The sequence below is a fragment of the Dendrobates tinctorius genome, unplaced genomic scaffold (assembly GCF_039654945.1).
Source record: "Dendrobates tinctorius isolate UK_male_01 unplaced genomic scaffold, ASM3965494v1 ptg000159l, whole genome shotgun sequence".
Lineage (NCBI taxonomy): Eukaryota > Metazoa > Chordata > Amphibia > Anura > Dendrobatidae > Dendrobates > Dendrobates tinctorius.
The window spans coordinates 5,312,017-5,338,940 of NW_027361826.1; positions in this window are offsets into that span (position 1 = coordinate 5,312,017).

Here is a 26,924-nt window from a genome sequence, read left to right on the forward strand (position 1 = left end):
AGCACCGACCTCCACCCGCAGAGCCGCACTCCACATAGAGAATAATGGAGCCTCCAGCACTGACCTCCACCCGCAGAGCCGCACTCCACATAGAGAATAATGAAGCCTCCAGCACGGACCTCCACCCGCAGAGCCGCACTCCACATAGAGAATAATGGAGCCTCCAGCACAGACCTCCAACCGCAGAGCCACACTCCACATAGAGAATAATGGAGCCTCCGGTACCGACCTCCACCCGCAGAGCCACACTCCACATAGAGAATAATGGAGCCTCCAGCACCGAACTCCACCCGCAGAGCCGCACTCCACATAGAGAATAATGGAGCCTCCAGCACCGAACTCCACCCGCAGAGCCGCACTCCACATAGAGAATAATGGAGCCTCCAGCACCGAACTCCACCCGCAGAGCCGCACTCCACATAGAGAATAATGGGGCCTCCAGCACTGACCTCCACCCGCAGAGCCGCACTCCACATAGAGAATAATGGAGCCTCCAGCACCTACCTCCACCCGCACTCCACATAGAGAATAATGGAGCCTCCAGCACTGACCTCCACCCGCAGAGCCGCACTCCACATAGAGAATAATGGAGCCTCCAGCACCGACCTCCACCCGCAGAGCCGCACTCCACATAGAGAAAAATGGAGCCTCCAGCACAGACCTCCACCCGCAGAGCCACACTCCACATAGAGAATAATGGAGCCTCCAGCACTGACCTCCACCCGCAGAGCCGCACTCCACATAGAGAATAATGGAGCCTCCAGCACCTACCTCCACCCGCACTCCACATAGAGAATAATGTAGCCTCCAGCACTGACCTCCACCCGCAGAGCCGCATTCCACATAGAGAATAATGGAGCCTCCAGCACCGACCTCCACCCGCAGAGCCGCACTCCACATAGAGAATAATGGAGCCTCCAGCACAGACCTCCACCCGCAGAGCCACACTCCACATAGAGAATAATGGAGCCTCCGGTACCGACCTCCACCCGCAGAGCCACACTCCACATAGAGAATAATGGGGCCTCCAGCACCGACCTCCACCCGCAGAGCCGCACTCCACATAGAGAATAATGGAGCCTCCAGCACCGACCTCCACCCGCAGAGCCACACTCCACATAGAGAATAATGGAGCCTCCAGCACCGACCTCCACCCGCAGAGCCGCACTCCACATAGAGAATAATGGAGCCTCCAGCACCGAACTCCACCCGCAGAGCCGCACTCCACATAGAGAATAATGGAGCCTCCAGCACCGACCTCCACCAGCAGAGCCACACTCCACATAAAGAATAATGGGGCCTCCAGCACCGACCTCCACCCGCAGAGCCGCACTCCACATAGAGAATAATGGAGCCTCCAGCACCGACCTCCACCCGCAGAGCCGCACTCCACATAGAGAATAATGGAGCCTCCCGCACCGACCTCCACCCGCAGAGCCGCACTCCACATAGAGAATAATGGGGCCTCCAGCACCTACCTCCACCCGCAGAGCCACACTCCACATAGAGAATAATGGGGCCTCCAGCACCTACCTCCACCCGCAGAGCCACACTCCACATAGAGAATAATGGAGCCTCCCGCACCGACCTCCACCCGCAGAGCCGCACTCCACATAGAGAATAATGGAGCCTCCAGCACCGACCTCCACCCGCAGAGCCGCACTCCACATAGAGAATAATAGAGCCTCCAGCACCGACCTCCACCCGCAGAGCCGCACTCCACATAGAGAATAATGGAGCATCCAGCACCGACCTCCACCCGCAGAGCCGCACTCCACATAGAGAATAATGGAGCCTCCAGCACCGACCTCCACCCGCAGAGCCGCACTCCACATAGAGAAAAATGGAGCCTCCAGCACAGACCTCCACCCGCAGAGCCACACTCCACATAGAGAATAATGGAGCCTCCGGTACCGACCTCCACCCGAAGAGCCACACTACACATAGAGAATAATGGGGCCTCCAGCACCGACCTCCACCCGCAGAGCCGCACTCCACATAGAGAATAATGGAGCCTCCAGCACTGACCTCCACCCGCAGAGCCGCACTCCACATAGAGAATAATGAAGCCTCCAGCACCGACCTCCACCCGCAGAGCCGCACTCCACATAGAGAATAATGGAGCCTCCAGCACAGACCTCCACCCGCAGAGCCACACTCCACATAGAGAATAATGGAGCCTCCGGTACCGACCTCCACCCGCAGAGCCACACTCCACATAGAGAATAATGGAGCCTCCAGCACCGAACTCCACCCGCAGAGCCGCACTCCACATAGAGAATAATGGAGCCTCCAGCACCGACCTCCACCCGCAGAGCCGCACTCCACATAGAGAATAATGGAGCCTCCAGCACCGAACTCCACCCGCAGAGCCGCACTCCACATAGAGAATAATGGAGCCTCCAGCACCGAACTCCACCCGCAGAGCCGCACTCCACATAGAGAATAATGGAGCCTCCAGCACCGACCTCCACCAGCAGAGCCACACTCCACATAGAGAATAATGGGGCCTCCAGCACCGACCTCCACCCGCACTCCACATAGAGAATAATGGAGCCTCCAGCACCGACCTCCACCCGCAGAGCCGCACTCCACATAGAGAATAATGGAGCCTCCCGCACCGACCTCCACCCGCAGAGCCGCACTCCACATAGAGAATAAAGGGGCCTCCAGCACCTACCTCCACCCGCAGAGCCACACTCCACATAGAGAATAATGGGGCCTCCAGCACCTACCTCCACCCGCAGAGCCACACTCCACATAGAGAATAATGGAGCCTCCAGCACCGACCTCCACCCGCAGAGCCGCACTCCACATAGAGAATAATGGAGCCTCCAGCACCGACCTCCACCCGCAGAGCCGCACTCCACATAGAGAATAATGGAGCCTCCAGCACCGACCTCCACCCGCAGAGCCGCACTCCACATAGAGAATAATGGAGCCTCCAGCACCGACCTCCACCCGCAGAGCCGCACTCCACATAGAGAATAATGGAGCCTCCAGCACCGACCTCCACCCGCAGAGCCGCACTCCACATAGAGAAAAATGGAGCCTCCAGCACAGACCTCCACCCGCAGAGCCGCACTCCACATAGAGAATAATGGAACCTCCGGTACCGACCTCCACCCGCAGAGCCACACTCCACATAGAGAATAATGGGGCCTCCAGCACCGACCTCCACCCGCAGAGCCGCACTCCACATAGAGAATAATGGAGCCTCCAGCACCGACCTCCACCCGCAGAGCCGCACTCCACATAGAGAAAAATGGAGCCTCCAGCACAGACCTCCACCCGCAGAGCCACACTCCACATAGAGAATAATGGAGCCTCCAGCACTGACCTCCACCCGCAGAGCCGCACTCCACATAGAGAATAATGGAGCCTCCAGCACCTACCTCCACCCGCACTCCACATAGAGAATAATGAAGCCTCCAGCACTGACCTCCACCCGCAGAGCCGCATTCCACATAGAGAATAATGGAGCCTCCAGCACCGACCTCCACCCGCAGAGCCGCACTCCACATAGAGAATAATGGAGCCTCCAGCACAGACCTCCACCCGCAGAGCCACACTCCACATAGAGAATAATGGAGCCTCCGGTACCGACCTCCACCCGCAGAGCCACACTCCACATAGAGAATAATGGGGCCTCCAGCACCGACCTCCACCCGCAGAGCCGCACTCCACATAGAGAATAATGGAGCCTCCAGCACCGACCTCCACCCGCAGAGCCACACTCCACATAGAGAATAATGGAGCCTCCAGCACCGACCTCCACCCGCAGAGCCGCACTCCACATAGAGAATAATGGAGCCTCCAGCACCGAACTCCACCCGCAGAGCCGCACTCCACATAGAGAATAATGGAGCCTCCAGCACCGACCTCCACCAGCAGAGCCACACTCCACATAAAGAATAATGGGGCCTCCAGCACCGACCTCCACCCGCAGAGCCGCACTCCACATAGAGAATAATGGAGCCTCCAGCACCGACCTCCACCCGCAGAGCCGCACTCCACATAGAGAATAATGGAACCTCCCGCACCGACCTCCACCCGCAGAGCCGCACTCCACATAGAGAATAATGGGGCCTCCAGCACCTACCTCCACCCGCAGAGCCACACTCACATAGAGAATAATGGGGCCTCCAGCACCTACCTCCACCCGCAGAGCCACACTCCACATAGAGAATAATGGAGCCTCCCGCACCGACCTCCACCCGCAGAGCCGCACTCCACATAGAGAATAATGGAGCCTCCAGCACCGACCTCCACCCGCAGAGCCGCACTCCACATAGAGAATAATAGAGCCTCCAGCACCGACCTCCACCCGCAGAGCCGCACTCCACATAGAGAATAATGGAGCATCCAGCACCGACCTCCACCCGCAGAGCCGCACTCCACATAGAGAATAATGGAGCCTCCAGCACCGACCTCCACCCGCAGAGCCGCACTCCACATAGAGAAAAATGGAGCCTCCAGCACAGACCTCCACCCGCAGAGCCACACTCCACATAGAGAATAATGGAGCCTCCGGTACCGACCTCCACCCGCAGAGCCACACTCCACATAGAGAATAATGGGGCCTCCAGCACCGACCTCCACCCGCAGAGCCGCACTCCACATAGAGAATAATGGAGCCTCCAGCACTGACCTCCACCCGCAGAGCCGCACTCCACATAGAGAATAATGAAGCCTCCAGCACCGACCTCCACCCGCAGAGCCGCACTCCACATAGAGAATAATGGAGCCTCCAGCACAGACCTCCACCCGCAGAGCCACACTCCACATAGAGAATAATGGAGCCTCCGGTACCGACCTCCACCCGCAGAGCCACACTCCACATAGAGAATAATGGAGCCTCCAGCACCGAACTCCACCCGCAGAGCCGCACTCCACATAGAGAATAATGGAGCCTCCAGCACCGACCTCCACCCGCAGAGCCGCACTCCACATAGAGAATAATGGAGCCTCCAGCACCGAACTCCACCCGCAGAGCCGCACTCCACATAGAGAATAATGGAGCCTCCAGCACCGAACTCCACCCGCAGAGCCGCACTCCACATAGAGAATAATGGAGCCTCCAGCACCGACCTCCACCAGCAGAGCCACACTCCACATAGAGAATAATGGGGCCTCCAGCACCGACCTCCACCCGCACTCCACATAGAGAATAATGGAGCCTCCAGCACCGACCTCCACCCGCAGAGCCGCACTCCACATAGAGAATAATGGAGCCTCCCGCACCGACCTCCACCCGCAGAGCCGCACTCCACATAGAGAATAATGGGGCCTCCAGCACCTACCTCCACCCGCAGAGCCACACTCCACATAGAGAATAATGGGGCCTCCAGCACCTACCTCCACCCGCAGAGCCACACTCCACATAGAGAATAATGGAGCCTCCCGCACCGACCTCCACCCGCAGAGCCGCACTCCACATAGAGAATAATGTAGCCTCCAGCACCGACCTCCACCCGCAGAGCCGCACTCCACATAGAGAATAATGGAGCCTCCAGCACCGACCTCCACCCGCAGAGCCGCACTCCACATAGAGAATAATGGAGCCTCCAGCACCGACCTCCACCCGCAGAGCCGCACTCCACATAGAGAATAATGGAGCCTCCAGCACCGACCTCCACCCGCAGAGCCGCACTCCACATAGAGAAAAATGGAGCCTCCAGCACAGACCTCCACCCGCAGAGCCGCACTCCACATAGAGAATAATGGAACCTCCGGTACCGACCTCCACCCGCAGAGCCACACTCCACATAGAGAATAATGGGGCCTCCAGCACCGACCTCCACCCGCAGAGCCGCACTCCACATAGAGAATAATGGAGCCTCCAGCACCGACCTCCACCCGCAGAGCCGCACTCCACATAGAGAATAATGGAGCCTCCAGCACCGAACTCCACCCGCAGAGCCGCACTTCACATAGAGAATAATGGAGCCTCCAGCACCGACCTTCACCAGCAGAGCCACACTCCACATAGAGAATAATGGGGCCTCCAGCACCGACCTCCACCCGCAGAGCCGCACTCCACATAGAGAATAATGGAGCCTCCAGCACCGACCTCCACCCGCAGAGCCGCACTCCACATAGAGAATAATGGAGCCTCCCGCACCGACCTCCACCCGCAGAGCCGCACTCCACATAGAGAATAATGGGGCCTCAAGCACCTACCTCCACCCGCAGAGCCACACTCCACATAGAGAATAATGGGGCCTCCAGCACCGACCTCCACCCGCAGAGCCACACTCCACATAGAGAATAATGGAGCCTCCAGCACCGACCTCCACCCGCAGAGCCGCACTCCACATAGAGAATAATGGAGCCTCCGGCACCGACCTCCACCCGCAGAGCCACACTCCACATAGAGAATAATGGAGCCTCCAGCACCGACCTCCACCCGCAGAGCCGCACTCCACATAGAGAATAATGGAGCCTCCAGCACCGACCTCCACCCGCAGAGCCGCACTCCACATAGAGAATAATGGGGCCTCCAGCACCGACCTCCACCCGCAGAGCCGCACTCCACATAGAGAATAATGGGGCCTCCAGCACCGACCTCCACCCGCAGAGCCGCACTCCACAAAGAGAATGGAGCCTCCAGCACCGACCTCCATCCGCAGAGCCGCACTCCACATAGAGAATAATGGAGCCTCCAGCACCGACCTCCACCCGCAGAGCCGCACTCCACATAGAGAATAATGGAGCCTCCAGCACCGACCTCCACCAGCAGAGCCACACTCCACATAGAGAATAATGGGGCCTCCAGCACCGACCTCCACCCGCAGAGCCGCACTCCACATAGAGAATAATGGAGCCTCCAGCACCGACCTCCACCCGCAGAGCCGCACTCCACATAGAGAATAATGGAGCCTCCCGCACCGACCTCCACCCGCAGAGCCGCACTCCACATAGAGAATAATGGGGCCTCAAGCACCTACCTCCACCCGCAGAGCCACACTCCACATAGAGAATAATGGAGCCTCCAGCACCTACCTCCACCCGCAGAGCCACACTCCACATAGAGAATAATGGAGCCTCCCGCACCGACCTCCACCCGCAGAGCCGCACTCCACATAGAGAATAATGGAGCCTCCAGCACAGACCTCCACCCGCAGAGCCTCACTCCACATAGAGAATAATGGGGCCTCCAGCACCGACCTCCACCCGCACTCCACATAGAGAATAATGGGGCCTCCAGCACCTACCTCCACCCGCAGAGCCGCACTCCACATAGAGAATAATGGGGCCTCCAGCACCGACCTCCACCCGCAGAGCCACACTCCATATAGAGAATAATGGAGCCTCCAGCACCGACCTCCACCCGCAGAGCCACACTCCACATGGAGAATAATGGAGCCTCCAGCACCGACCTCCACCCGCAGAGCCCCACTCCACATATTGAATAATGGGGCCTCCAGCACCTACCTCCACCCGCAGAGCCGCACTCCACATAGAGAATAATGGAGCCTCCCGCACCGACCTCCACCCGCAGAGCCGCACTCCACATAGAGAATAATGGGGCCTCCAGCACCGACCTCCACCCGCAGAGCCACACTCCACATAGAGAATAATGGGGCCTCCAGCACCGACCTCCACCCGCAGAGCCACACTCTACATAGAGAATAATGGGGCCTCCAGCACTGACCTCCACCCGCAGAGCCGCACTCCACATAGAGAATAATGGGGCCTCCAGCACCGACCTCCGCCGCAGAGCCACACTCACATAGAGAATAATGGGGCCTCCAGCACCGACCTCCACCCGCAGAGCCGCACTCCACATACATGGCTGCTCTCAGTGCTCTGTGCTGTGCGCACAGGACCTGTGATGAGGTCACAGGAGGGGAGGAGACAGGGGTCACATGATCGGGGGCCCTGACACCTTACCTCCTGTGATCTCATCACAAGCCTTTGCACGCTACCAGCAGCATCAGCGTTCACGCTACTTGTAGATGCTGCTGGTAGCAGAGCACATAATGCCGCCCCCACGGTCACTCACTTTTAGGTGGGGAGAAGATGGAGTGCCATTGCAGCAGCCAGCAGGAATGTGGTGGGGGCCCCCTTAGAAGCTCTTGTGGTGGGGGCCCCGGGGCTGAAGCCCCGCCTGCCCTGCCTATAATCCGGCCCTGGTGGTACCGCAGGTGATATGCTGGCGAATAGAAAAGGTGCACGTACCATCAGCTGTTTGAAAAACATTCGTCCGCAAAATGTTTTTACAGGCCACTCAATGGCCACAGGGGAAACACCCCTGTGGTGGGCCACGGGACTCAAAGATGGTTTTTTGATGCGGCACATAGTGGGAACGCACCAACAGATCTCTCAAATTGGGACTCCTCCGATAGGTCATAAGAGGGCGCCTTGACAGCACCTTATTTAGACCTGGTTCAGTTAACAATACGTCCCAATGTCTATTGAGGCAATCCCTCATTGTGTCCCATTCTCCATTAAAAGTGGAGATAAATCTCACCGCGTCCCGTGAGTCCCTCCTCTTTGATGGAGGATGCAGAAGGGCCGAACGTTTAGATTTTTTTGCACGATTGTAACCCCTTTTAATACTGTGATGACTGTATCCCCGCACAAGAAAGCGTTCCCTTAGGTCATCTGCCTGCTGCTGGAATCTCTGTTCAGAGGAACATATGCGGCGCATGCGTAAAAATTGCCCAACGGGGATGGCCCGTATTGTTGAGTATGGATGGCAGGAGTCGGCATGAAGAAGAGAATTAACGGAGGTGGATTTTCTATAGACATCAGTTTGTAAACATAAATGTTGATCAACCAGGATTTTAATATCTAAAAAATCCACCTCCGTCTGACTATAACTATATGTCAGCTTGATATTGAATCTATTGGAATTAAGTTCTTCCATAAAAAGTTGAAGTTGATGCTGCGACCCCTGCCAGATGATGAAAACATCATCGATGTACCGTAACCAGCACTGCACATGGGCAGCAGTCCGCACCCCCTCTTCCCCAAAAACCTCCCTTTCCCAAAACCCCAAGAAGAGGCCAGCGAAAGAGGGGGCGCAGGCCGCGCCCATGGCAGTGCCGCATAACTGTAAATAAAAATAATTTTTAAAAATATAAAAATTATGAGTCAAAATATATTCTAATAACTCCAAAATTAACTCACAAATAGGGCCATCCCAATTGTTGCCCCTCAAAAAATACCTACAAGCTTCAAGGCCATCCTCGTGGCGGATGCAGGTATACAGAGACTCTATATCAGCCGTAACCAATATCATGTCTCTCTCTAAAAAAATTCCATCAATCCTCCCCAGGACGTCCATTGTGTCACGAGCAAAGGAAGGTAAAGCTTCAACCAAAGGTTGAAGGTAATAATCAATGAACTTACATACTGGTTCGCATAAACCTCCAATGCCGGACACAATTGGACGCCCCGGAGGATTAGATGGAGTCTTGTGAATCTTTGGCAAAAAGTATATGGTTGGAATCTTAGGAAACCTTGTCAGTAATCCATCAGATACCTTTTTAGGGATAATCCCCCTATCCACAGCAATAGAGAGAATGTTCTCCAAATCATTAGAGAAGGCCCTAACAGGACTATGGTCCAACCTAAGATATGTTCCCTCATCTCTCAGCTGTCGCAAAGCCTCTTTTTCATACATATTTTGCGGCCATATCACCACGTTTTCCCCCTTGTCAGCCGGTTTAATAACTATGTCAGGAAAGGATCGCAACTCTTTAAGAGCAAGACGTTGTTTTGCGGTCAAATTGTCAGACCTTCATTTTGTATTGATCCTTCGGAAGTCTTCCGCCACTAATCTGGTGAAGATCTCCACAGCAGGACATAGAGACAAGGGGGGAAACTTGGTAGACCGAGGTAATATTGACGAGGGAAACATACCTGAGCGGCCAACATCCTGTTCCCTCAATAATTCCTCCAAAGCTGTCAATGCTTCATCTTCCATTTGACTTTCTGTAGAGGCATCCAATTTTCCACCACCATATAACTTCTTACACACCAATTTGCGAGAGAACAAGTAAAGATCCTTTATGGCTATAAAGGGATCAAAAGAATTCATAGGGGAGAAAGTTAAACCTCTTGATAGCACATCAACCTGAATAGGAGTCAAAGTGTAATTAGAGAGATTAATCACCTGTAATGTATGATTTTTAGCCTTATCTATTTTCTTAGGAATAGCTCCTTTTGCCTTGTCGTTATAGGAATCATGGATAACACCTGAACGTGATCCTTCCTTTTTAGCATTAGATCGAATAGACCCCTCACTAGAGGCAAAAGATGTAACTGACATAGATCTTGCTCGAGAAGAGTTCATAGCTTTTTTGGGTTTACGATTCCATCGATATACGGAATTAGTTAACTGGGCAGTGTTATTATAGCCACGTCCCCCGAAGAAGCGGTTATACCGCGAAACGTACGTCGGGCCTCTCCTGGCCAGTGTGCTTCTGGTTATTATGATGGGTATGTTAGTACTTTAACCCTTTCCTTCCTCATATAGGCTAAGTGCAATATGTTTTGGTCTCTTCTACCCTATTTTGTTATATTTCACTTTTTCTTATGGTTACCGTTATTATAAGGGGATTGAAGGGACCAGTCCATTACTCATAACTGGCCCGTATTTTGTGAGGGAATATTTTATTTATATCTTACTCCTACCCTCATTTATCATGAATCACTGTGCCCAGGGTCTTTTTTGTATCCGGTGACTATGATATTCTTCTTTTATACAACATTATTTATGCCGTTGTGTCTTGTTCTTCTGTCTTGCATAATAAAATTTGTTACTTTTTAGTAGCTTTGGACTCTTTTCTTCTTATTATTTTCACTGGTATCACTATAGCATCATTTACTTTAGTCCAATTCGCAAGGAACTCCCCAAGTATTGTGCTGACCTTCTCTTCTTCCTCTATGGGTTGGATGTTATCTGGTTCTTTCACTCTTTCCTTCAGCAGGTCAGGACATAGTTTCAGGTGATCTCTTGATATTGCTGCTGAGGTTTCTCCTCCATCTTTGCTAATAAGGCATACCTTGGTATTATCAAAGTTTGAGGGCAGAATGGTATAAGGTTCAGCTTCCCATTGATCATCCACTTTGTGCAATCTTCTCTTCCTTTTTAAGACTTGTTCTCCCTGCAACAAAGGAACGGCAGGTGCATTTTGATTGTAAAACTTTTCCTGCTTTTGTCTTGCCTGGGCTAAAATCTTTTCCACGCATTCTTGAACTCTTCTGTACTGTTGTTGTCTTTCTGTATCCCAGTCAGCATCTGGTGACGTTACTTCAGGCGTAAGGACTCCCATGTCCAAATCAATAGGTAGTTTACCAGGTCTTGCTCTCATTAAGTAGGCTGGGGTACAGTTGGTGGAATTTACTGGAATATGGTTGTAGAGGTCCACCAGATCTGGCAACTTCTCTGGCCACAGATTCCTCTCCTCCAAGGGCAAAGTCTTCAGTAGGTCAATCACTACCTGGTTCATCTTCTCACACATGCCATTGGTCTGTGGGTGGTACGGGGTTGTCCGGATCTTCTTACAACCATACAAGTTACAGAATTCCTGGAACACTTCTGCTTCGAAAGCTGGACCTTGATCTGTAAGCACTCTTTCAGGATATCCATGTGGTCTACAGAAGTGCTGTTGGAATGCTCTGGCTGCTGTCCTGGCTGTCTGATCTTTGACAGGCACAACTACCAGGAATCTTGAGTAGTGGTCCACAATGGTAAGAGCATAGATGTAGCCGGACCGGCTTGGAACCAGCTTCACATGGTCCAGGGCTACCAACTCAAGGGGCTGTTTGGTGATGATTGGCTGTAGAGGTGCTCTCTTGCTGTTTCGATCCTTTCTGTGCAGGTTACATTGTCTACACTCCCGGCACCACCTCATAGGGGTGGGCTTTCCTCATACCAGCCCAGTAGAACCTCTCCCGGAGCAATGGTTTCAACTTCTTCCATCCGAAGTGTCCAGCTCCATTGTGGTATGCTTCTAGGACCATTGATGCCTCTCTCTTCGGGACTACCACCTGCCAGACCAGCTCATGAGTGCGGGCATTGATACTCCTCCGACACAGCTTTCCTTCATAAATGAACAGCCGACCTCTTTCCTTCCACAATTGCTGGGTTTCTTCAGGAGCATCCGACTCTGGGCGTGAGTCAGCTTGTGACAGTAGCTCCTTCACCAGGCAGGCTGCAGGGTCACTATCTTGCGTTTGTCCAGACCGTCTGTTTCTCACTCCTTGAGCACGCTGGGCCGCAAGTGGTCGGTGGAAGGGAGGTAACTCTATTTCCTCAAGAACCTCAGGGTCTTCTCCTGCATCTGGTAGGTTAGGCATTCTGGACCGCACATCAGCATTGGCATTCTTGTGCCCTGCCCGTTACTTGATGGTAAACTCATAGTTAGATAGCCGAGCCATCCATCGCTGTTCCAGTGCACCTAGTTTTGCAGTGTCCAAATGCGTCAACGGTTTGTTGTCCCTGAAGACAGTGAACTTGGCGGAGGCTAGGTAATGTTTGAACCTTTCGGTGACAGCCCAGACTATGGCAAGGAACTCCAGCTTGAAAGAACTGTAGTTGTCAGGGTTCCTTTCAGTGGGGCGCAGCTTCCTGCTGGCGTAGGAGATCACTCTTTCTTTCCCATTCTGTACCTGCGATAGTACTGCTCCTAGTCCCACGTTGCTGGCTTCAGTGTACAGCACAAAGGGTTTGTCATAATCTGGGTAGGCCAGAACTTCATCTCCTATGAGAGCCATCTTCAATCTGGTGAAGGACCTTTCCAACTCTTCAGTCCATTCAAAGGTGGAATTTTTCTGTTTTGTCTTCTTGGACTGCCCCACCAGAAGATTTTGCATAGGGGTGGCTATTTCAGTAAAGCCTTTGATGAATCTTCGGTAGTAGCTTACCTGTTATGAGTTCATTTTCCCCTTCACCATTGATGTCTGATGAACTCCCTCTTCTGGTGAAGGAAGGTAGTGAGGCTGATTACCAAGCACCTGAGCTGGGAGAGGATGACTGGGCGACGGGGATCTCTGACTGGATAAAAGGCAGCCGACGCCCTTCTGCCTCGCTGGTGAATTCTCTGTGGAATTCTAGGAGACCAGTCTGATTCCTGTTCCTCAAAAGCTAAGTTTTCTGCTTTGCCTTTTTGCATTTGTGTTTTGGTTTTAGTTTGCCTTGCTTTTCTGGATTCTGCCATTCCCTGCTGGGGTGAGCTGAATTCCTTTTTTGTCGGTTTGCTCTGTCTTCAGAAAATACCTGAGTACTGACATAGTCTTTTTGAAGCCTAGCGTCTTCAGGGCCTTTTTCCCTGTCAGTCGGTTGGCTCTTATTTTGATATGGTTTTTTGCGGATTGCAGACAGCAGCTTTCCTATCCTGTCCTATCTAGTTAGCTTGGGCCCCATCATTTGCTCAGTCTATCTTTCTATCTGTGTTAGTGTTTTTTCTTCTTGCTTCACCGTCATTATATGTTGGGGGCTGCCTATTGCTTTGGGGTCTGCTCTGGGGCAGTTTAGATTTCCCTTTCTGTCTTAAGGCTAGGCAGTTCTCCGGCTGTGATCGAGGGGTCTAGGGCATTGTAGCAACCCCCCATGGCTACTGCTAGTTGTTGTTGATAGGTTCAGGGGTCTGCAATCCTATAGCTGCCAACTTCTCTGGTTTTCTGGACTTAGCTAGCATTTCTGTTTTTGCCTCCTACGATGACTCATTCATAACACTTACCAGTCCAAGGAATTGGCGTACTTCATGAAGGTTGCTGGGCTTCGGCCAGTCCAGGATGACTGTGACCTTATCAGGATCTGGTGCCACACCTTCTGCACTGACCACATGACCGAGGTACTGCACCTTGGGCTTCAGGAGGTGGCACTTGGAGGGCTTCACCTTCAGGCCAAAATTGGACAAAGCTTCAAACACTTCAGCCAGGTGTTCCAGATGATCTTCATAGGTTTTGGAGAAAACAATGACATCATCCAGGTACAACAGGACCGTCTCAAAGTTCATGTGTCCCAGGCAGCACTCCATCAGCCGTTGAAATGTTCCTGGGGCTGTGCAGAGCCCAAATGGCATATAATTGAATTCACAGAGACCCATTGGAGTAGTAAATGCTGTTTTCTCCTTGTCTGCCTCTGCCACAGGAACCTGCCAGTACCCACTAGTGAGATCTAAGGTGGAAGAGTAGTTAGCAGTTTTAAGTGCAGCTAATGATTCCTCAATTCTAGGTAGTGGGTAGGCGTCTTTATGTGTAATGCTGTTAATTTTCCTGTAATCAACACACATTCTCATGGTACCATCCTTTTTCTTTACAAATACTGTAGGGTTCAGAAGGTTCGCAGGATGCAGTGACGAGACACGAGACTGAGTGTGGCTTGTGGAATAAACTTTTATAAAACTGTAGCCACTGGGGCTATATTGAACAAACCAAAAGTGTTAACAACAAACTAGTCCACGCAGGGACTCAACAATCCCAACAACACTTCCTTATTGTAATGCGATTAACCCGGTTTGCTCCGGTGCTATAGGCCACGTATGACCAAACTACGGGTCTTTATCTCCTATATTAAACTTATCCTTCCTGGGGGTCTGTTAGGGTCACAAGCGTGGCCGCGTAGGGGTCGCTGATGCGGCTGCCTTGACGCCTCGATATTCCGGGACGGAACTGGGCTCGACAGGCCCTGAAGGGACGATACCGGTGAGGCGCAACAGGCCCTGAAGAAACGATGCCGGTGGGGCGCAACAGGCCCTGAAGAAACAATGCCGGTGGGGCGCAACAGGCCCTGAAGAAATGATGCCGGCGGGGCGCAACAGGCCCTGAAGAAACTATGCCGGCGGGGCGCAACAGGCCCTGAAGAAACGATGCCGGTGGGGCGCAACAGACCCTGAAGAAACGGTGTCGGTGGGGCGCAACAGGCCCTGAAGAAGCGATGCCGGTGGGGCGCAATAGGCCCAAAAGAAGCCGTGCTGATGGGGCACGGTAATGATGCAGTCTCTAAATATAACCGTTCACCAACCTCTGCTCAGGGTCCCTTAGCAAACCGGACGGGGGCCTCTACTAAAACCTGTAGCGAGGTGGCGCCCCCTGGGGCCGGTGATGACAGGGCCGCAGCTGTGGGAGAAGGCAGGGTGCAGTGTCCTGACCGCTGTAAATGAATGGTCTGTCGTTGCAGCGGTCGCCTGAGGTAGCCGCCTTGTCACAACAGGGTGGGAAGCAGCGGGAGTGGCTGCCACTTCAGCGCGCCCCCTGTTTCCCTGACAGCTTCAGTCAAGTCTTTCCTTTTACTGTCCTCCCAGTATCGTTCCCTCAGGAACCCTGATGGCGGTCCTCTGGGTACCTGTCCTTTCACTGTCTGGGAGTCCTCCTCCCCACACTCCCGCACCCTGTAAGCTCGCCAGTCCTCGGGCGAGGGCCTTAGTCTATTGAGTTTGGTCTGTGGAGGTTTCAATGTTCGTTGCCATATGATCATCGGTGAAGAGTTTGCAGCTGATGGCGATGATTTCGGACCCAAGACGACACTCCAGTCCAGGGCTGAGGGTCTTCGGGGTCTATCTCCACCTCTGTGATTCCTGTACCTTCCCGCCCAAACAACAGGGAATAGGGGGTATAGCCAGTCACTCGATGTACCCTATTGTTATAGACCCAAACTAATTCGGAAACATATTTGGGCCAAAGGGCCTTCCTGTCACTCTCCAGAGTGCACAACATCTGAATCAATGTCCGATTAAATCGTTCACAAGCCTCATTCCCTTGCGGGTGATACGGTGTGGTCCGGGATTTGTCAATTCCATAGAGGTGGTGTAGTTCTTCCATGACTTTTCCCAAAAAACATGCTCCCTGATCAGAATATATTCGTTGAGGACAGCCGTATACTTGTATAAAGTTTCTACAAATGGCGGAGGCAGCTGACTCTGTCGTCTGATCCCGAGTGGGGGTGACCACAGCAAACTTGGTGAAATGATCTACCATAATGAGACAGTGTTCGTATCCCTGAAATGCGGGCCCAATGGTCAGATAATCCACCGTCAGGAGCTCAAGGGGAGCTGAGGTTGCAATAGTCTGTGTTGCGGCTCGCTGAGCGGGTGGTTTGGCTAGTTCACACAAGCGGCAGGTCCGGCAAATTTCGTCCACAACAGCGGGCAAGCGCAGGTGGTAAGCTTTCTGTTGCAGCCATTGCAAAGTTTTTTTTGTTCCGAAACTGGCCCCTTTTTCGTGAGCCTCCTGAGCCAATACGTGAAGTTGGGCTCCTGACGTAACCACCTGCCAAACCGTAATTGAGGTTGTTTGTGATGTTATTTTACAATACAATAATCCCTTTCGGATAACCAACCTCTCCCATTGTCGCAGCATAAGCAACAGGTCTTGAGTCAAATTTTGCCGTTGAGAGTCAGGGGGTAATTGCCCAGTGGCGACCCATGTCCTGAGAAGGCCAACCTCTTCGTCTTCTTGTTGCTGTTGTATCCACTTGTCCCGGGATTGTTCTAATATGCCCCTTGGGGTCTCAGAGGAAGATATTTTTTTATTGTCAGTTGTGAGCACGGCAGCAGTGAGAGCGAACGGTATTTCCTCTCCTTCTAATTCTTCGTCTCGATTCCGTCCTGGAGTTGTATGTCGAATCCTGGAGAGGGCGTCTGCATGGACATTCTCGGCCCCTCTTTTGTAGATAATCTTATAATTGTACTTCGCCATCCGGGCCATCCATCGCTGTTCCAGAGCCCCCAATTTGGCGTTTTCCAAATGAGTCAGCGGGTTGTTGTCCGTTCGCACTCCCACCTCGGAGCCTGCTAGGTACTCTGCGAATCTCTCCGTCATAGCCCACACCACTGCGAGGAGCTCGAGCTTAAAAGAACTGTAATTGTCAGGGTTACGCTCGGAGTCATGGAGTGAGCGACTTCCATATGCAATCACTCTCTCCCGGCCATCCTGAACCTGTGACAACACAGCCCCCAGCCCATGAAGACTCCCGTCAGTGGGCAGGATGAACGTTTGGGAGAAATCCGCATAAGCCAACACTGGGGCATCCGAGAGCGCAGCCTTGAGGTCTTGGAAGGCCTCTTCCTGAGAGTGTTGCCACTGGATTTTTCGCCCATTGGCCTCAGCAGGAGCCCCCTTCAGCAGGTTGTGCAGGGCTCGAGCTCGACATGCAAAATTCTTTACAAAGCGACGGTAATATCCGGCTAACCCCAGAAAAGCCCGCACATCTTTCACCGTCTCGGGGGTAGGCCATTCCTGGATAGCATCAACGTTCTCCCGGGATGGCCTCACACCCTCTGCCGAAACGACATGACCCAGATACTCAATCTGAGAGTGAAATAGGTGGCATTTCTGAGGCTTCACCTTCAACCCGTACTTTTGCAACTGGCTGAGTACCTGTCCCAACCGCTTCAGGTGGTCCTCAAAGGTGGCGGCATAGACGATGATGTCGTCCAGATAGATCAACGTAGCCTCAAAATTGAGATCTCCCAGACACCGCTCCATCAATCGCTGAAAAGTCCCGGGGGCGCTGGCCAGCCCAAACGGCATCCGATTAAACTCAAACAGTCCCATGGGCAATATGAACGCCATCTTGGCTCTATCTTCTTCTGACATGGGCACCTGCCAGTACCCACTGGCCAAGTCCAGGGTTGAGTAATATGTTGCTTTTCCCAAGGCGGACAGGGATTCTTCTATGAGGGGCATGGGATATGAGTCTTTAATAGTGCAAGCATTCAGTTTATGATAATCTACACAGAATCGTAGTGTACCATCTTTCTTCCGGACCAACACGATTGGGGCCGCCCAGGGGCTTTGACTTTCCCGTATCACCCCTTTTCGCAGCATTTGGGCCAGCAAAGTTTTCACCTCTTGATAGAGTTGTGGCGGAATCTGTCGATATCGTTCCGGATAGGGGCCGCTCCTGCTTTGGGATTTCATGAGTGATGGCGGTGGTACACCCAAAATCGTCCCCATGACTAGCAAATAATTCATGGTACTGTCCCAGCAATGTTTTTATCTGTGAGAGTTGGGCTGCAGTTAATCCAGAAAGCTCAGCCTGCATCTGCTCCAAAATCTTTCGGCCCTTCTCTTGTGCCGAGACTTCGTGGGCCTGTAAGGTTCATATTGTTACTTCCCAAGGATCCTCGGGGTGTATTTGTAATTGAACCACAGGAGCTGGCAGCACTTCTTCTAAAGGCCTTACTAGTTTGGCCAGCACCGTCCGTGCTTTCAGAACGGTGTCTTGGTCTTCAAGGTTAACGCAGCGCACCAGGACGGCTCCTTTTTGCACGGTAGCCAGGGAACGGGCCACCAGTATGCCAGGAAGTAAGCACTCCGAGTGACAAGGCTCTATCTGCACCTCCACGCCCTCCAAGGGTATCGGGGCTCGAATGGGCAGGGCCACCACAGTCTGTCCAGGAGGTAACACAATCAGGGGAGTCGCTGGCGTGATGACCTTACCCAGAGCCTCGCCTTCCTGGCGGTCCTGATGTACCCGTGCTCCTCTCAGTTAAAACCAACTGTGAAAAAATTCTGTTTCTGATGAAGGTCAATTGTATGACCGAAAACGTTTAAAAGAAGTAAAAGAAGTATATTTAACTGGATGCCTTTTACAATAAAGGAACTGTTAAATCAGTTTTTCTTTTGAGTGCCAAGTTTTTGTACTACATCCCCGTCCAGTGCCATTAGTGCCACCTCGGCCTCCAGATCAGGGGTCATTGGGTGCATCCGAAAGAGCCCCCGCATCCGCTCTATCCAGCTCCATAACATAGTATTAGAGCCAGAAAACCTAGGCAGGTTGTTCAGCATGGCCCCCAATGATATGCTGGTACGGGGACCCTCATCATTTGTAGAGTTTACAGCTCTACCCTGATCTGGGGCACCACTGTCTGCGCTCGGAGACTGCATCCTGCTGACTATGCCAAGTGTAGGGTTCAGTCCTGGGGGCGTTGGCCAGCCCAAACGGCATCCGATTAAACTCAAACAGTCCCATGGGCAATATGAACGCCGTCTTGGCTCTATCTTCTTCTGACATGGGCACCTGCCAGTACCCACTGGCCAAGTCCAGGGTTGAGTAATATGTTGCTTTTCCCAAGGCGGACAGGGATTCTTCTATGAGGGGCAGTGGATATGAGTCTTTAATAGTGCAAGCATTCAGTTTATGATAATCTACACAGAATCGTAGTGTACCATCTTTCTTCCGGACCAACACGATTGGGGCCGCCCAGGGGCTTTGACTTTCCCGTATCACCCCTTTTCGCAGCATTTGGGCCAGCAAAGTTTTCACCTCTTGATAGAGTTGTGGCGGAATCTGTCGATATCGTTCCCGGATAGGGGCCACTCCTGCTTTGGGATTTCATTAGTGATGGCGGTGGTACACCCAAAATCGTCCCCATGACTAGCAAATAATTCATGGTACTGTCCCAGCAATGTTTTTATCTGTGAGAGTTGGGCTGCAGTTAATCCAGAAAGCTCAGCCCGCATCTGTTCCAAAATCTTTCGGCCCTTCTCTTGTGCCGAGACTTCGTGGGCCTGTAAGGTTCGTATTGTTACTTCCCAAGGATCCTCGGGGTGTACTTGTAATTGAACCACAGGAGCTGGCAGCACTTCTTCTAAAGGCCTTACTAGTTTGGCCAGCACCGTCCGTGCTTTCAGAACGGTGTCTTGGTCTTCAAGGTTAACACAGCGCACCAGGACGGCTCCTTTTTGCACGGTAGCCAGGGAACGGGCCACCAGTATGCCAGGAAGTAAGCACTCCGAGTGACACGGCTCTATCTGCACCTCCACGCCCTCCAAGGGTATCGGGGCTCGAATGGGCAGGGCCACCACAGTCTGTCCAGGAGGTAACACAAGCAGGGGAGTCGCTGGCGTGATGACCTTACCCAGAGCCTCGCCTTCCTGGCGGTCCTGATGTACCCGTGCTCCTCTCAGTTAAAACCAACTGTGAAAAAATTCTGTTTCTGATGAAGGTCAATTGTATGACCGAAAACGTTTAAAAGAAGTAAAAGAAGTATATTTAACTGGATGCCTTTTACAATAAAGGAACTGTCAAATCAGTTTTTCTTTTGAGTGCCAAGTTTTTGTACTACATCCCCGTCCAGTGCCATTAGTGCCACCTCGGCCTCCAGATCAGGGGTCATTGGGTGCATCCGAAAGAGCCCCCGCATCCGCTCTATCCAGCTCCATAACATAGTATTAGAGCCAGAAAACCTAGGCAGGTTGTTCAGCATGGCCCCCAATGATATGCTGGTACGGGGACCCTCATCATTTGTAGAGTTTACAGCTCTACCCTGATCTGGGGCACCACTGTCTGCGCTCGGAGACTGCATCCTGCTGACTATGCCAAGTGTAGGGTTCAGTCCTGGGGGCGTTGGCCAGCCCAAACGGCATCCGATTAAACTCAAACAGTCCCATGGGCAATATGAACGCCGTCTTGGCTCTATCTTCTTCTGACATGGGCACCTGCCAGTACCCACTGGCCAAGTCCAGGGTTGAGTAATATGTTGATTTTCCCAAGGCGGACAGGGATTCTTCTATGAGGGGCAGTGGATATGAGTCTTTAATAGTGCAAGCATTCACAGTTTATGATAATCTACACAGAATCGTAGTGTACCATCTTTCTTCCGGACCAACACGATTGGGGCCGCCCAGGGGCTTTGACTTTCCCGTATCACCCCTTTTCGCAGCATTTGGGCCAGCAAAGTTTTCACCTCTTGATAGAGTTGTGGCGGAATCTGTCGATATCGTTCCCGGATAGGGGCCGCTCCTGCTTTGGGATTTCATGAGTGATGGCGGTGGTACACCCAAAATCGTCCCCATGACTAGCAAATAATTCATGGTACTGTCCCAGCAATGTTTTTATCTGTGAGAGTTGGGCTGCAGTTAATCCAGAAAGCTCAGCCCGCATCTGCTCCAAAATCTTTCGGCCCTTCTCTTGTGCCGAGACTTCGTGGACCTGTAAGGTTCGTATTGTTACTTCCCAAGGATCCTCAGGGTGTACTTGTGGGGTGCATCCGAAAGAGCCCCCGCATCCGCTCTATCCAGCTCCATAACATAGTATTAGAGCCAGAAAACCTAGGCAGGTTGTTCAGCATGGCCCCCAATGATATGCTGGTACGGGGACCCTCATCATTTGTAGAGTTTACAGCTCTACCCTGATCTGGGGCACCACTGTCTGCGCTCGGAGACTGCATCCTGCCGACTATGCCAAGTGTAGGGTTCAGCAGGTTCGCAGAATGCAGTGACGAGACACGAGACACTTTTAGAAAACTGTTGCCGCTGGGGCTATATTGAGCAAACCAAAAGTGTTAACAACAAACTAGTACACGCAGGGACTCAACAATCCTAACAACACTTCCTTATTGTAATGCGATTAACCCGGTTTACTCCGGTGCTATAGGCCACGTATGACCAAACTATGGGTCTTTATCTTCTATATTAAACTTATCCTTCCAGGGGGTCTGTTAGGATCACAAGCGTGGCCGCGTAGGGGTCGCTGATGCGGCTGCCTTGACGCCTCGATATTCCGGGACGGAACTGGGCTCGACAGGCCCTGAAGGGACGATACTGGTGGGGCGCAACAGGCCCTGAAGAAACGATGCCGGTGGGGCGCAACAGGCCCTGAAGAAACGGTGCTGATGGGGTGCGGTAATGACGCAGTCTCTAAATATAACCGTTCACCAACCTCTGCTCAGGGTCCCTTAGCAAACTGGACGGGGGCCTCTACTACCGCCTGTAGCGAGGTGGTGCCCCCTGGGGACGGTGATGACAGGGCCGCAGCTGTGGGAGAAGGCAGGGGGGCAGAGTCCTGATCGCTGTAAAGGAATGGTCTGTCGTCGCAGCGGTCGCCTGAGGTAGCCGCCTTGTCACAACAGGGTGGGAAGCAGCGGGAGTGGCTGTATGGGACCGTACGCGGGGAGCGGCCGCCAGTGCAAGTCTCTCACGTGTCTTTTTAACATATTTATTAATGACCTTGTAGGGGGCATAGAGAGTAGAATTTCAATATTTGCAGATGACACTAAACTCTGCAGGGTAATTAATACAGAGGAGGACAATTTTATATTACAGGAGGATTTATGTAAACTAGAAGCTTGGGCTGATAAATGGCAAATGAGCTTTAATGGGGATAAATGTAAGGTCATGCACTTGGGTAGAACGAACAAGTTGTATAATTATGTGCTTAATTGTAAAACACTGGGCAAAACAGTCACTGAAAAAGACCTGGGTGTATGGGTGGACGACAAACTCACATTTAGTGGCCAGAGTCAAGCAGCTGCTGCAAAGGCAAATAAAATAATGGGATGCATTAAAAGAGGCATAGATGCTCATGAGGAGAACATAATTTTACCTCTATATAAGTCACTAGTGCGACCACACTTAGAATACTGTGTACAGTTCTGGTCTCCGGTGTATAAGAAAGACATAGCTGAACTGGAGCGGGTGCAGAGAAGAGCGACCAAGGTTATTAGGGAACTAGGGGGTCTGCAATACCAAGACAGGTTATTACACTTGGGGTTATTTAGTTTGGAGAATCGAAGGCTTAGGGGTGATCTTATTACAATGTATAAATATATGTGGGGACAATACAAAGACCTTTCTAATGATCTTTTTACTCTTAGACCTGTGACGGGGACAAGGGGGCATCCTCTACGTCTGGAGGAAAGAAGGTTTAAGCATACTCACAGACGCGGATTCTTTACTGTAAGAGCAGTGAGACTATGGAACTCTCTGCCATATGATGTTGTAATGAGTGATTCACTACTAAAATTTAAGAAGGGACTGGATGCCTTTCTTGAAAAGTATAATATTACAGGGTATATACACTAGTTTCCTTAATATTGCGTTGATCCAGGGAGCTAGTCTGATTGCCGTATGTGGAGTCGGGAAGGAATTTTTTTCCCCAATGTGAAGCTTACTGTTGCCACATGGGTTTTTTTTGCCTTCCTCTGGATCAACATGTTAGGGCAAGTTAGGATAGGATATGGGTTGAACTAGATGGACTTAAAGTCTCCCTTCAACCTTAATAACTATGTTACTAGCTTTCCTTTCACAGGCCCCTATCGGTCTCTCCACAACACACCGTCTGCTCCCTCGGTCCTCTCTGTCTCACACGGCTTCCTGTCTGTTGTCCTGCTATCTGTCAACTGCAACTTCAGCGCGCCCCCTGCTCCTTTTAAGCTTGCCCCGCCCCCTGTTTCCCTGACAACTTCAGTCAAGTCTTTCCTTTTACTGTCCTCCCATTATCGTTCCCTCAGGAACCCTGATGGCGGTCCTCTGGGTACCTGTCCTTTCACTGTCTGGGAGTAGGCGTCTTTATGTGTAATGCTGTTAATTTTACTGTAATCAACACACATTCTCATTGTACCATCCTTTTTCTTTTACAAATATTATGGGAGCTGCCCATGGGCTACAACTATCTCTGATAACGCCTGCTTCCTTCATCTCCCTCAACATCCTCTTAGCACATTGGTGTTGTGTTGGGGGTATAGGTCGGTACCTCTCCTTTATGGGTGGATGGTCTCCAGTGGGGATATGATGTTGAACCCCTTTTGCCTGCCCAAAATCTAGTGGGTGTTTGCTGAATACCCGCTCATTCATTCTCTTGGGTCACTCTGTATACCCCATTTTTCTGGTAAGAGGGCGTAGAGTCAGTTCCCACCTGCAGTTGCTGGCACCACTCCTCCATATGCTTTACAGAGCCATTGTCCTCCACTTGATCGGATGAGACCAAGGGCTCTGCTGCCTGCAAAGAGTTGTTATTGACAGTGAGCAGCTTAGCAACTGTGGCGTACCGAGGTACCGTGGCCTCCTCTTCCCCACAATTCAAAAGGCGTACAGGCACTCTCCCCTTTTGTACATCAACCACCCCTCTGGCTGTCAGGACAGTGGGCCTGCTATCAGAGTATACTGGTTCTACCAATGCCTGGTAATCTCTCCCTCTAAGACCTATAGCTGCCCGACACCAAACCAACATTTCACATCTGGAGGGTTTTGCAATGGGGAAGGGATCACTCACTCTGACACTGCCAATTTCTCTGCCAGAGAGTTCTACCTGTTGTCTTTGCATCAGGGCTCTGATCTCCTTCTGCAGGATTCGTTGTTCACTGGAACCAGCAGTCTCAGCCACCTGTTGCAACAAGACAATAACCTTGGACAGACAGTTTTCAATAATATTTGTACCAAGAGTCATCATGGGCTTACATTCACGTCGATCAATATCAACAACTATCAGACCTTGAGATTTTAGCTCTAACCGACCAACTTTAACAGTAACTAGCTGAAGAGCCCAGCGCTGCCCGGGCATAGTAGCTAACTGTGGTTAGTTATAGAAAATTATAATTATCCTCCATTCCATAGTCCCGTGCCCATATACCCATCATACATATCCACGATCCCATAGGCCCGTGCCCATATACCCATCATACATATCCTCCATCCCATAGTCGAGTGCCCATATACCCATCACACATCCTCCATCCCATAGTCCCATGCCCATATACCCATCATACATATTCTCCATGCCATAGTCCCATGCCCATATACCCATCATACATATTCTCCATCCCATAGTCCCATGCTCATATACCCATCATACATATTCGCCATCCCATAGTCGAGTGCCCATATACCCATCACACATCCTTCATCTCATAGTCCCGTGCCCATATACCCATCATACATATCCTCCATCCCATAGTCCCGTGCCCATATACCCATCATACATATCCGCCATCTCATAGTCCCATGCCCATATACCCATCATACATATCCTCCATCCCATAGTCCAGTGCCCATATACCCATCACACATCCTCCATCCCATAGTCCCGTGCCCATATACATATCCGCCATCCCATAGTCCCCTGCCCATATACCCGTCATACATATCCTCCATCCCATAGTCCAGTGCCCATATACCCATCACACATCCTCCATCCCATAGTCCCGTGCCCATATACATATCCGCCATCCCATAGTCCCGAGCCCATATACCCATCATACATATCCTCCATCCCATAGTCCCGTGCCCATATACCTGTCATACATATCCTCCATCCCATAGTCCGGTGCCCATATACTCATCACACATCCTCCAATCCATAGTCAACCATTATGACATCATAATGAGCGGCGGCAGGGCTTGCAACCTTTGATGACATCAGCGTCGCCATGGCAACCATTGTGACATCATAATGAGGGGCGGGGCTTGATAAGCACACACTGCTTCCCCAGTATGCAAATAGGGGCATTGTGACATCACAATGAGGGGTGGGGCTTGACGCGCACACACTTTTTCCCCCAGTATGTAGATAGGGGCAACATTGTTTGGTGAATTGGAACGCACGGGGTTAAAATTTCGCCTCACAACATAGCTTAGGACGCTCACGGGGTCCAGACGTGTGACTGTGCCAAATTTTGTGGCTGTAGTTGCGACGGTGCGGGTGCCTATCCCGGACATACAAACAAACATACACACACACACACACATACACACTTTGAGCTTTATATATTAGATTGCTTTACATCCTATCTGCGGCAAAGACAGATGTGATGGTGTGATATGCTATGTGGATGTCATTTTTTGTATATTCCTATTTTTCTATTTCAGTTATTTTCATAGTGTTTTTCTTGTTACATTGTAAGTCTGCAGCCTCACTGTATCTGTCTCTTGATGACCCCCTGTAGTGCATTAATCCCTAAGGCCCTTTGTTCTCCTCTGGGAGGCCTGGAAACTGCCCCCAGCTTGTTTGACTTTCCCTGGACAAGGAAGGGGGTCACGGGAGAACAGGAACTGGGCAAGTCAGTTTCGGAGTGGACGGGATCGTGTAAAGACTGCATTTCAGAGACAAGGACCCATTTTATCCTCTGGTGCTAGAGTTTTGGAATCTCGCTTCCCTGGACATTTTATCCGGTTACTGGACTGCATTCTTATTCTGGACTATCTTATCCTTTGTGTGGTGGACTGAATGTGGACCTTTTCGTATTTTTGCCTGAATAAAGGTCTTGGAATTGTTCACTCTTCGCTTGCTCTGTTGATTGTGTGATACCAGAGAAGGACCCAGTGACAACTGACCATTACTGGCAACTACTGTCAGTTAATCAGTTGGGCCACGGGTAAGTTCTGAATCAGCCCAGTACCTCTTGTAAAGAATGTACAGCATAGTGGTCACCTGGGAGCCAGTGTCCAGCAAAGGATTCATGGGGATGCCGTCAATCACCACAGGAAGGATCGGTCTCCCTCCCACATACTTGGCTCACCAGTTTCTTGGGCCTCGTGGTCCTACTCCTGGGGGTTGGCCCTCTGCCCCAGGGGTTGCTCCTTTAAAGGACAAAATCTTGCAAGATGACCGGCCTTGTAGCAGCGACGACAGATGGGACATCCGTCCTGGTCATAGTGATCGTTGTTCCTCCCTCGAAGTGGCGGGGTTCTCCTCCTCCGAAGCCACGGGACATCCTCTGGACTGGAAGCAAGCTGGATCTTTTCCTTGGAGGACACCTGCAGGGACTGCACGGTTTTGGTAAGTGCAGCCATCCCTTTGGTCAACTCCTGGACCTGAAGATGCAGCTCCTCAGTTGGATCTTTATCCAGAGTCTGTGCATCAGCCTCTACAGGGAGGGAAGGGATAGATGTCGCTTCCTGATGGTAGGTGATCGCTGGGCGCCTAGGGAACGCTGGGCGGCTGTCAGTTGATTCCTGCAGTACCCGAATTGCCCTGTCCTTAAAACCAGCAAAGTCCAGATCAGGGTTTTGCAGGGTTATAATACGCAACTGTCCTCTGTGCGTACTGGATAGAAGTCCTTCAATGAACTGCTCCTTTAACAGTTTATCCTCCTCCTTCACACTGTCAGGATCAACTTGCTTAACTGCTCGCAGCGCCTCCTGCAGGTTGAGAGCATAGTCCCTTATACTGTCCTGCGCCTTCTGTTTACAGCCAAAGAACCTCATCTTGATTTCAGCTGCAGTTCAGGTGTCAAAGGTGCTTC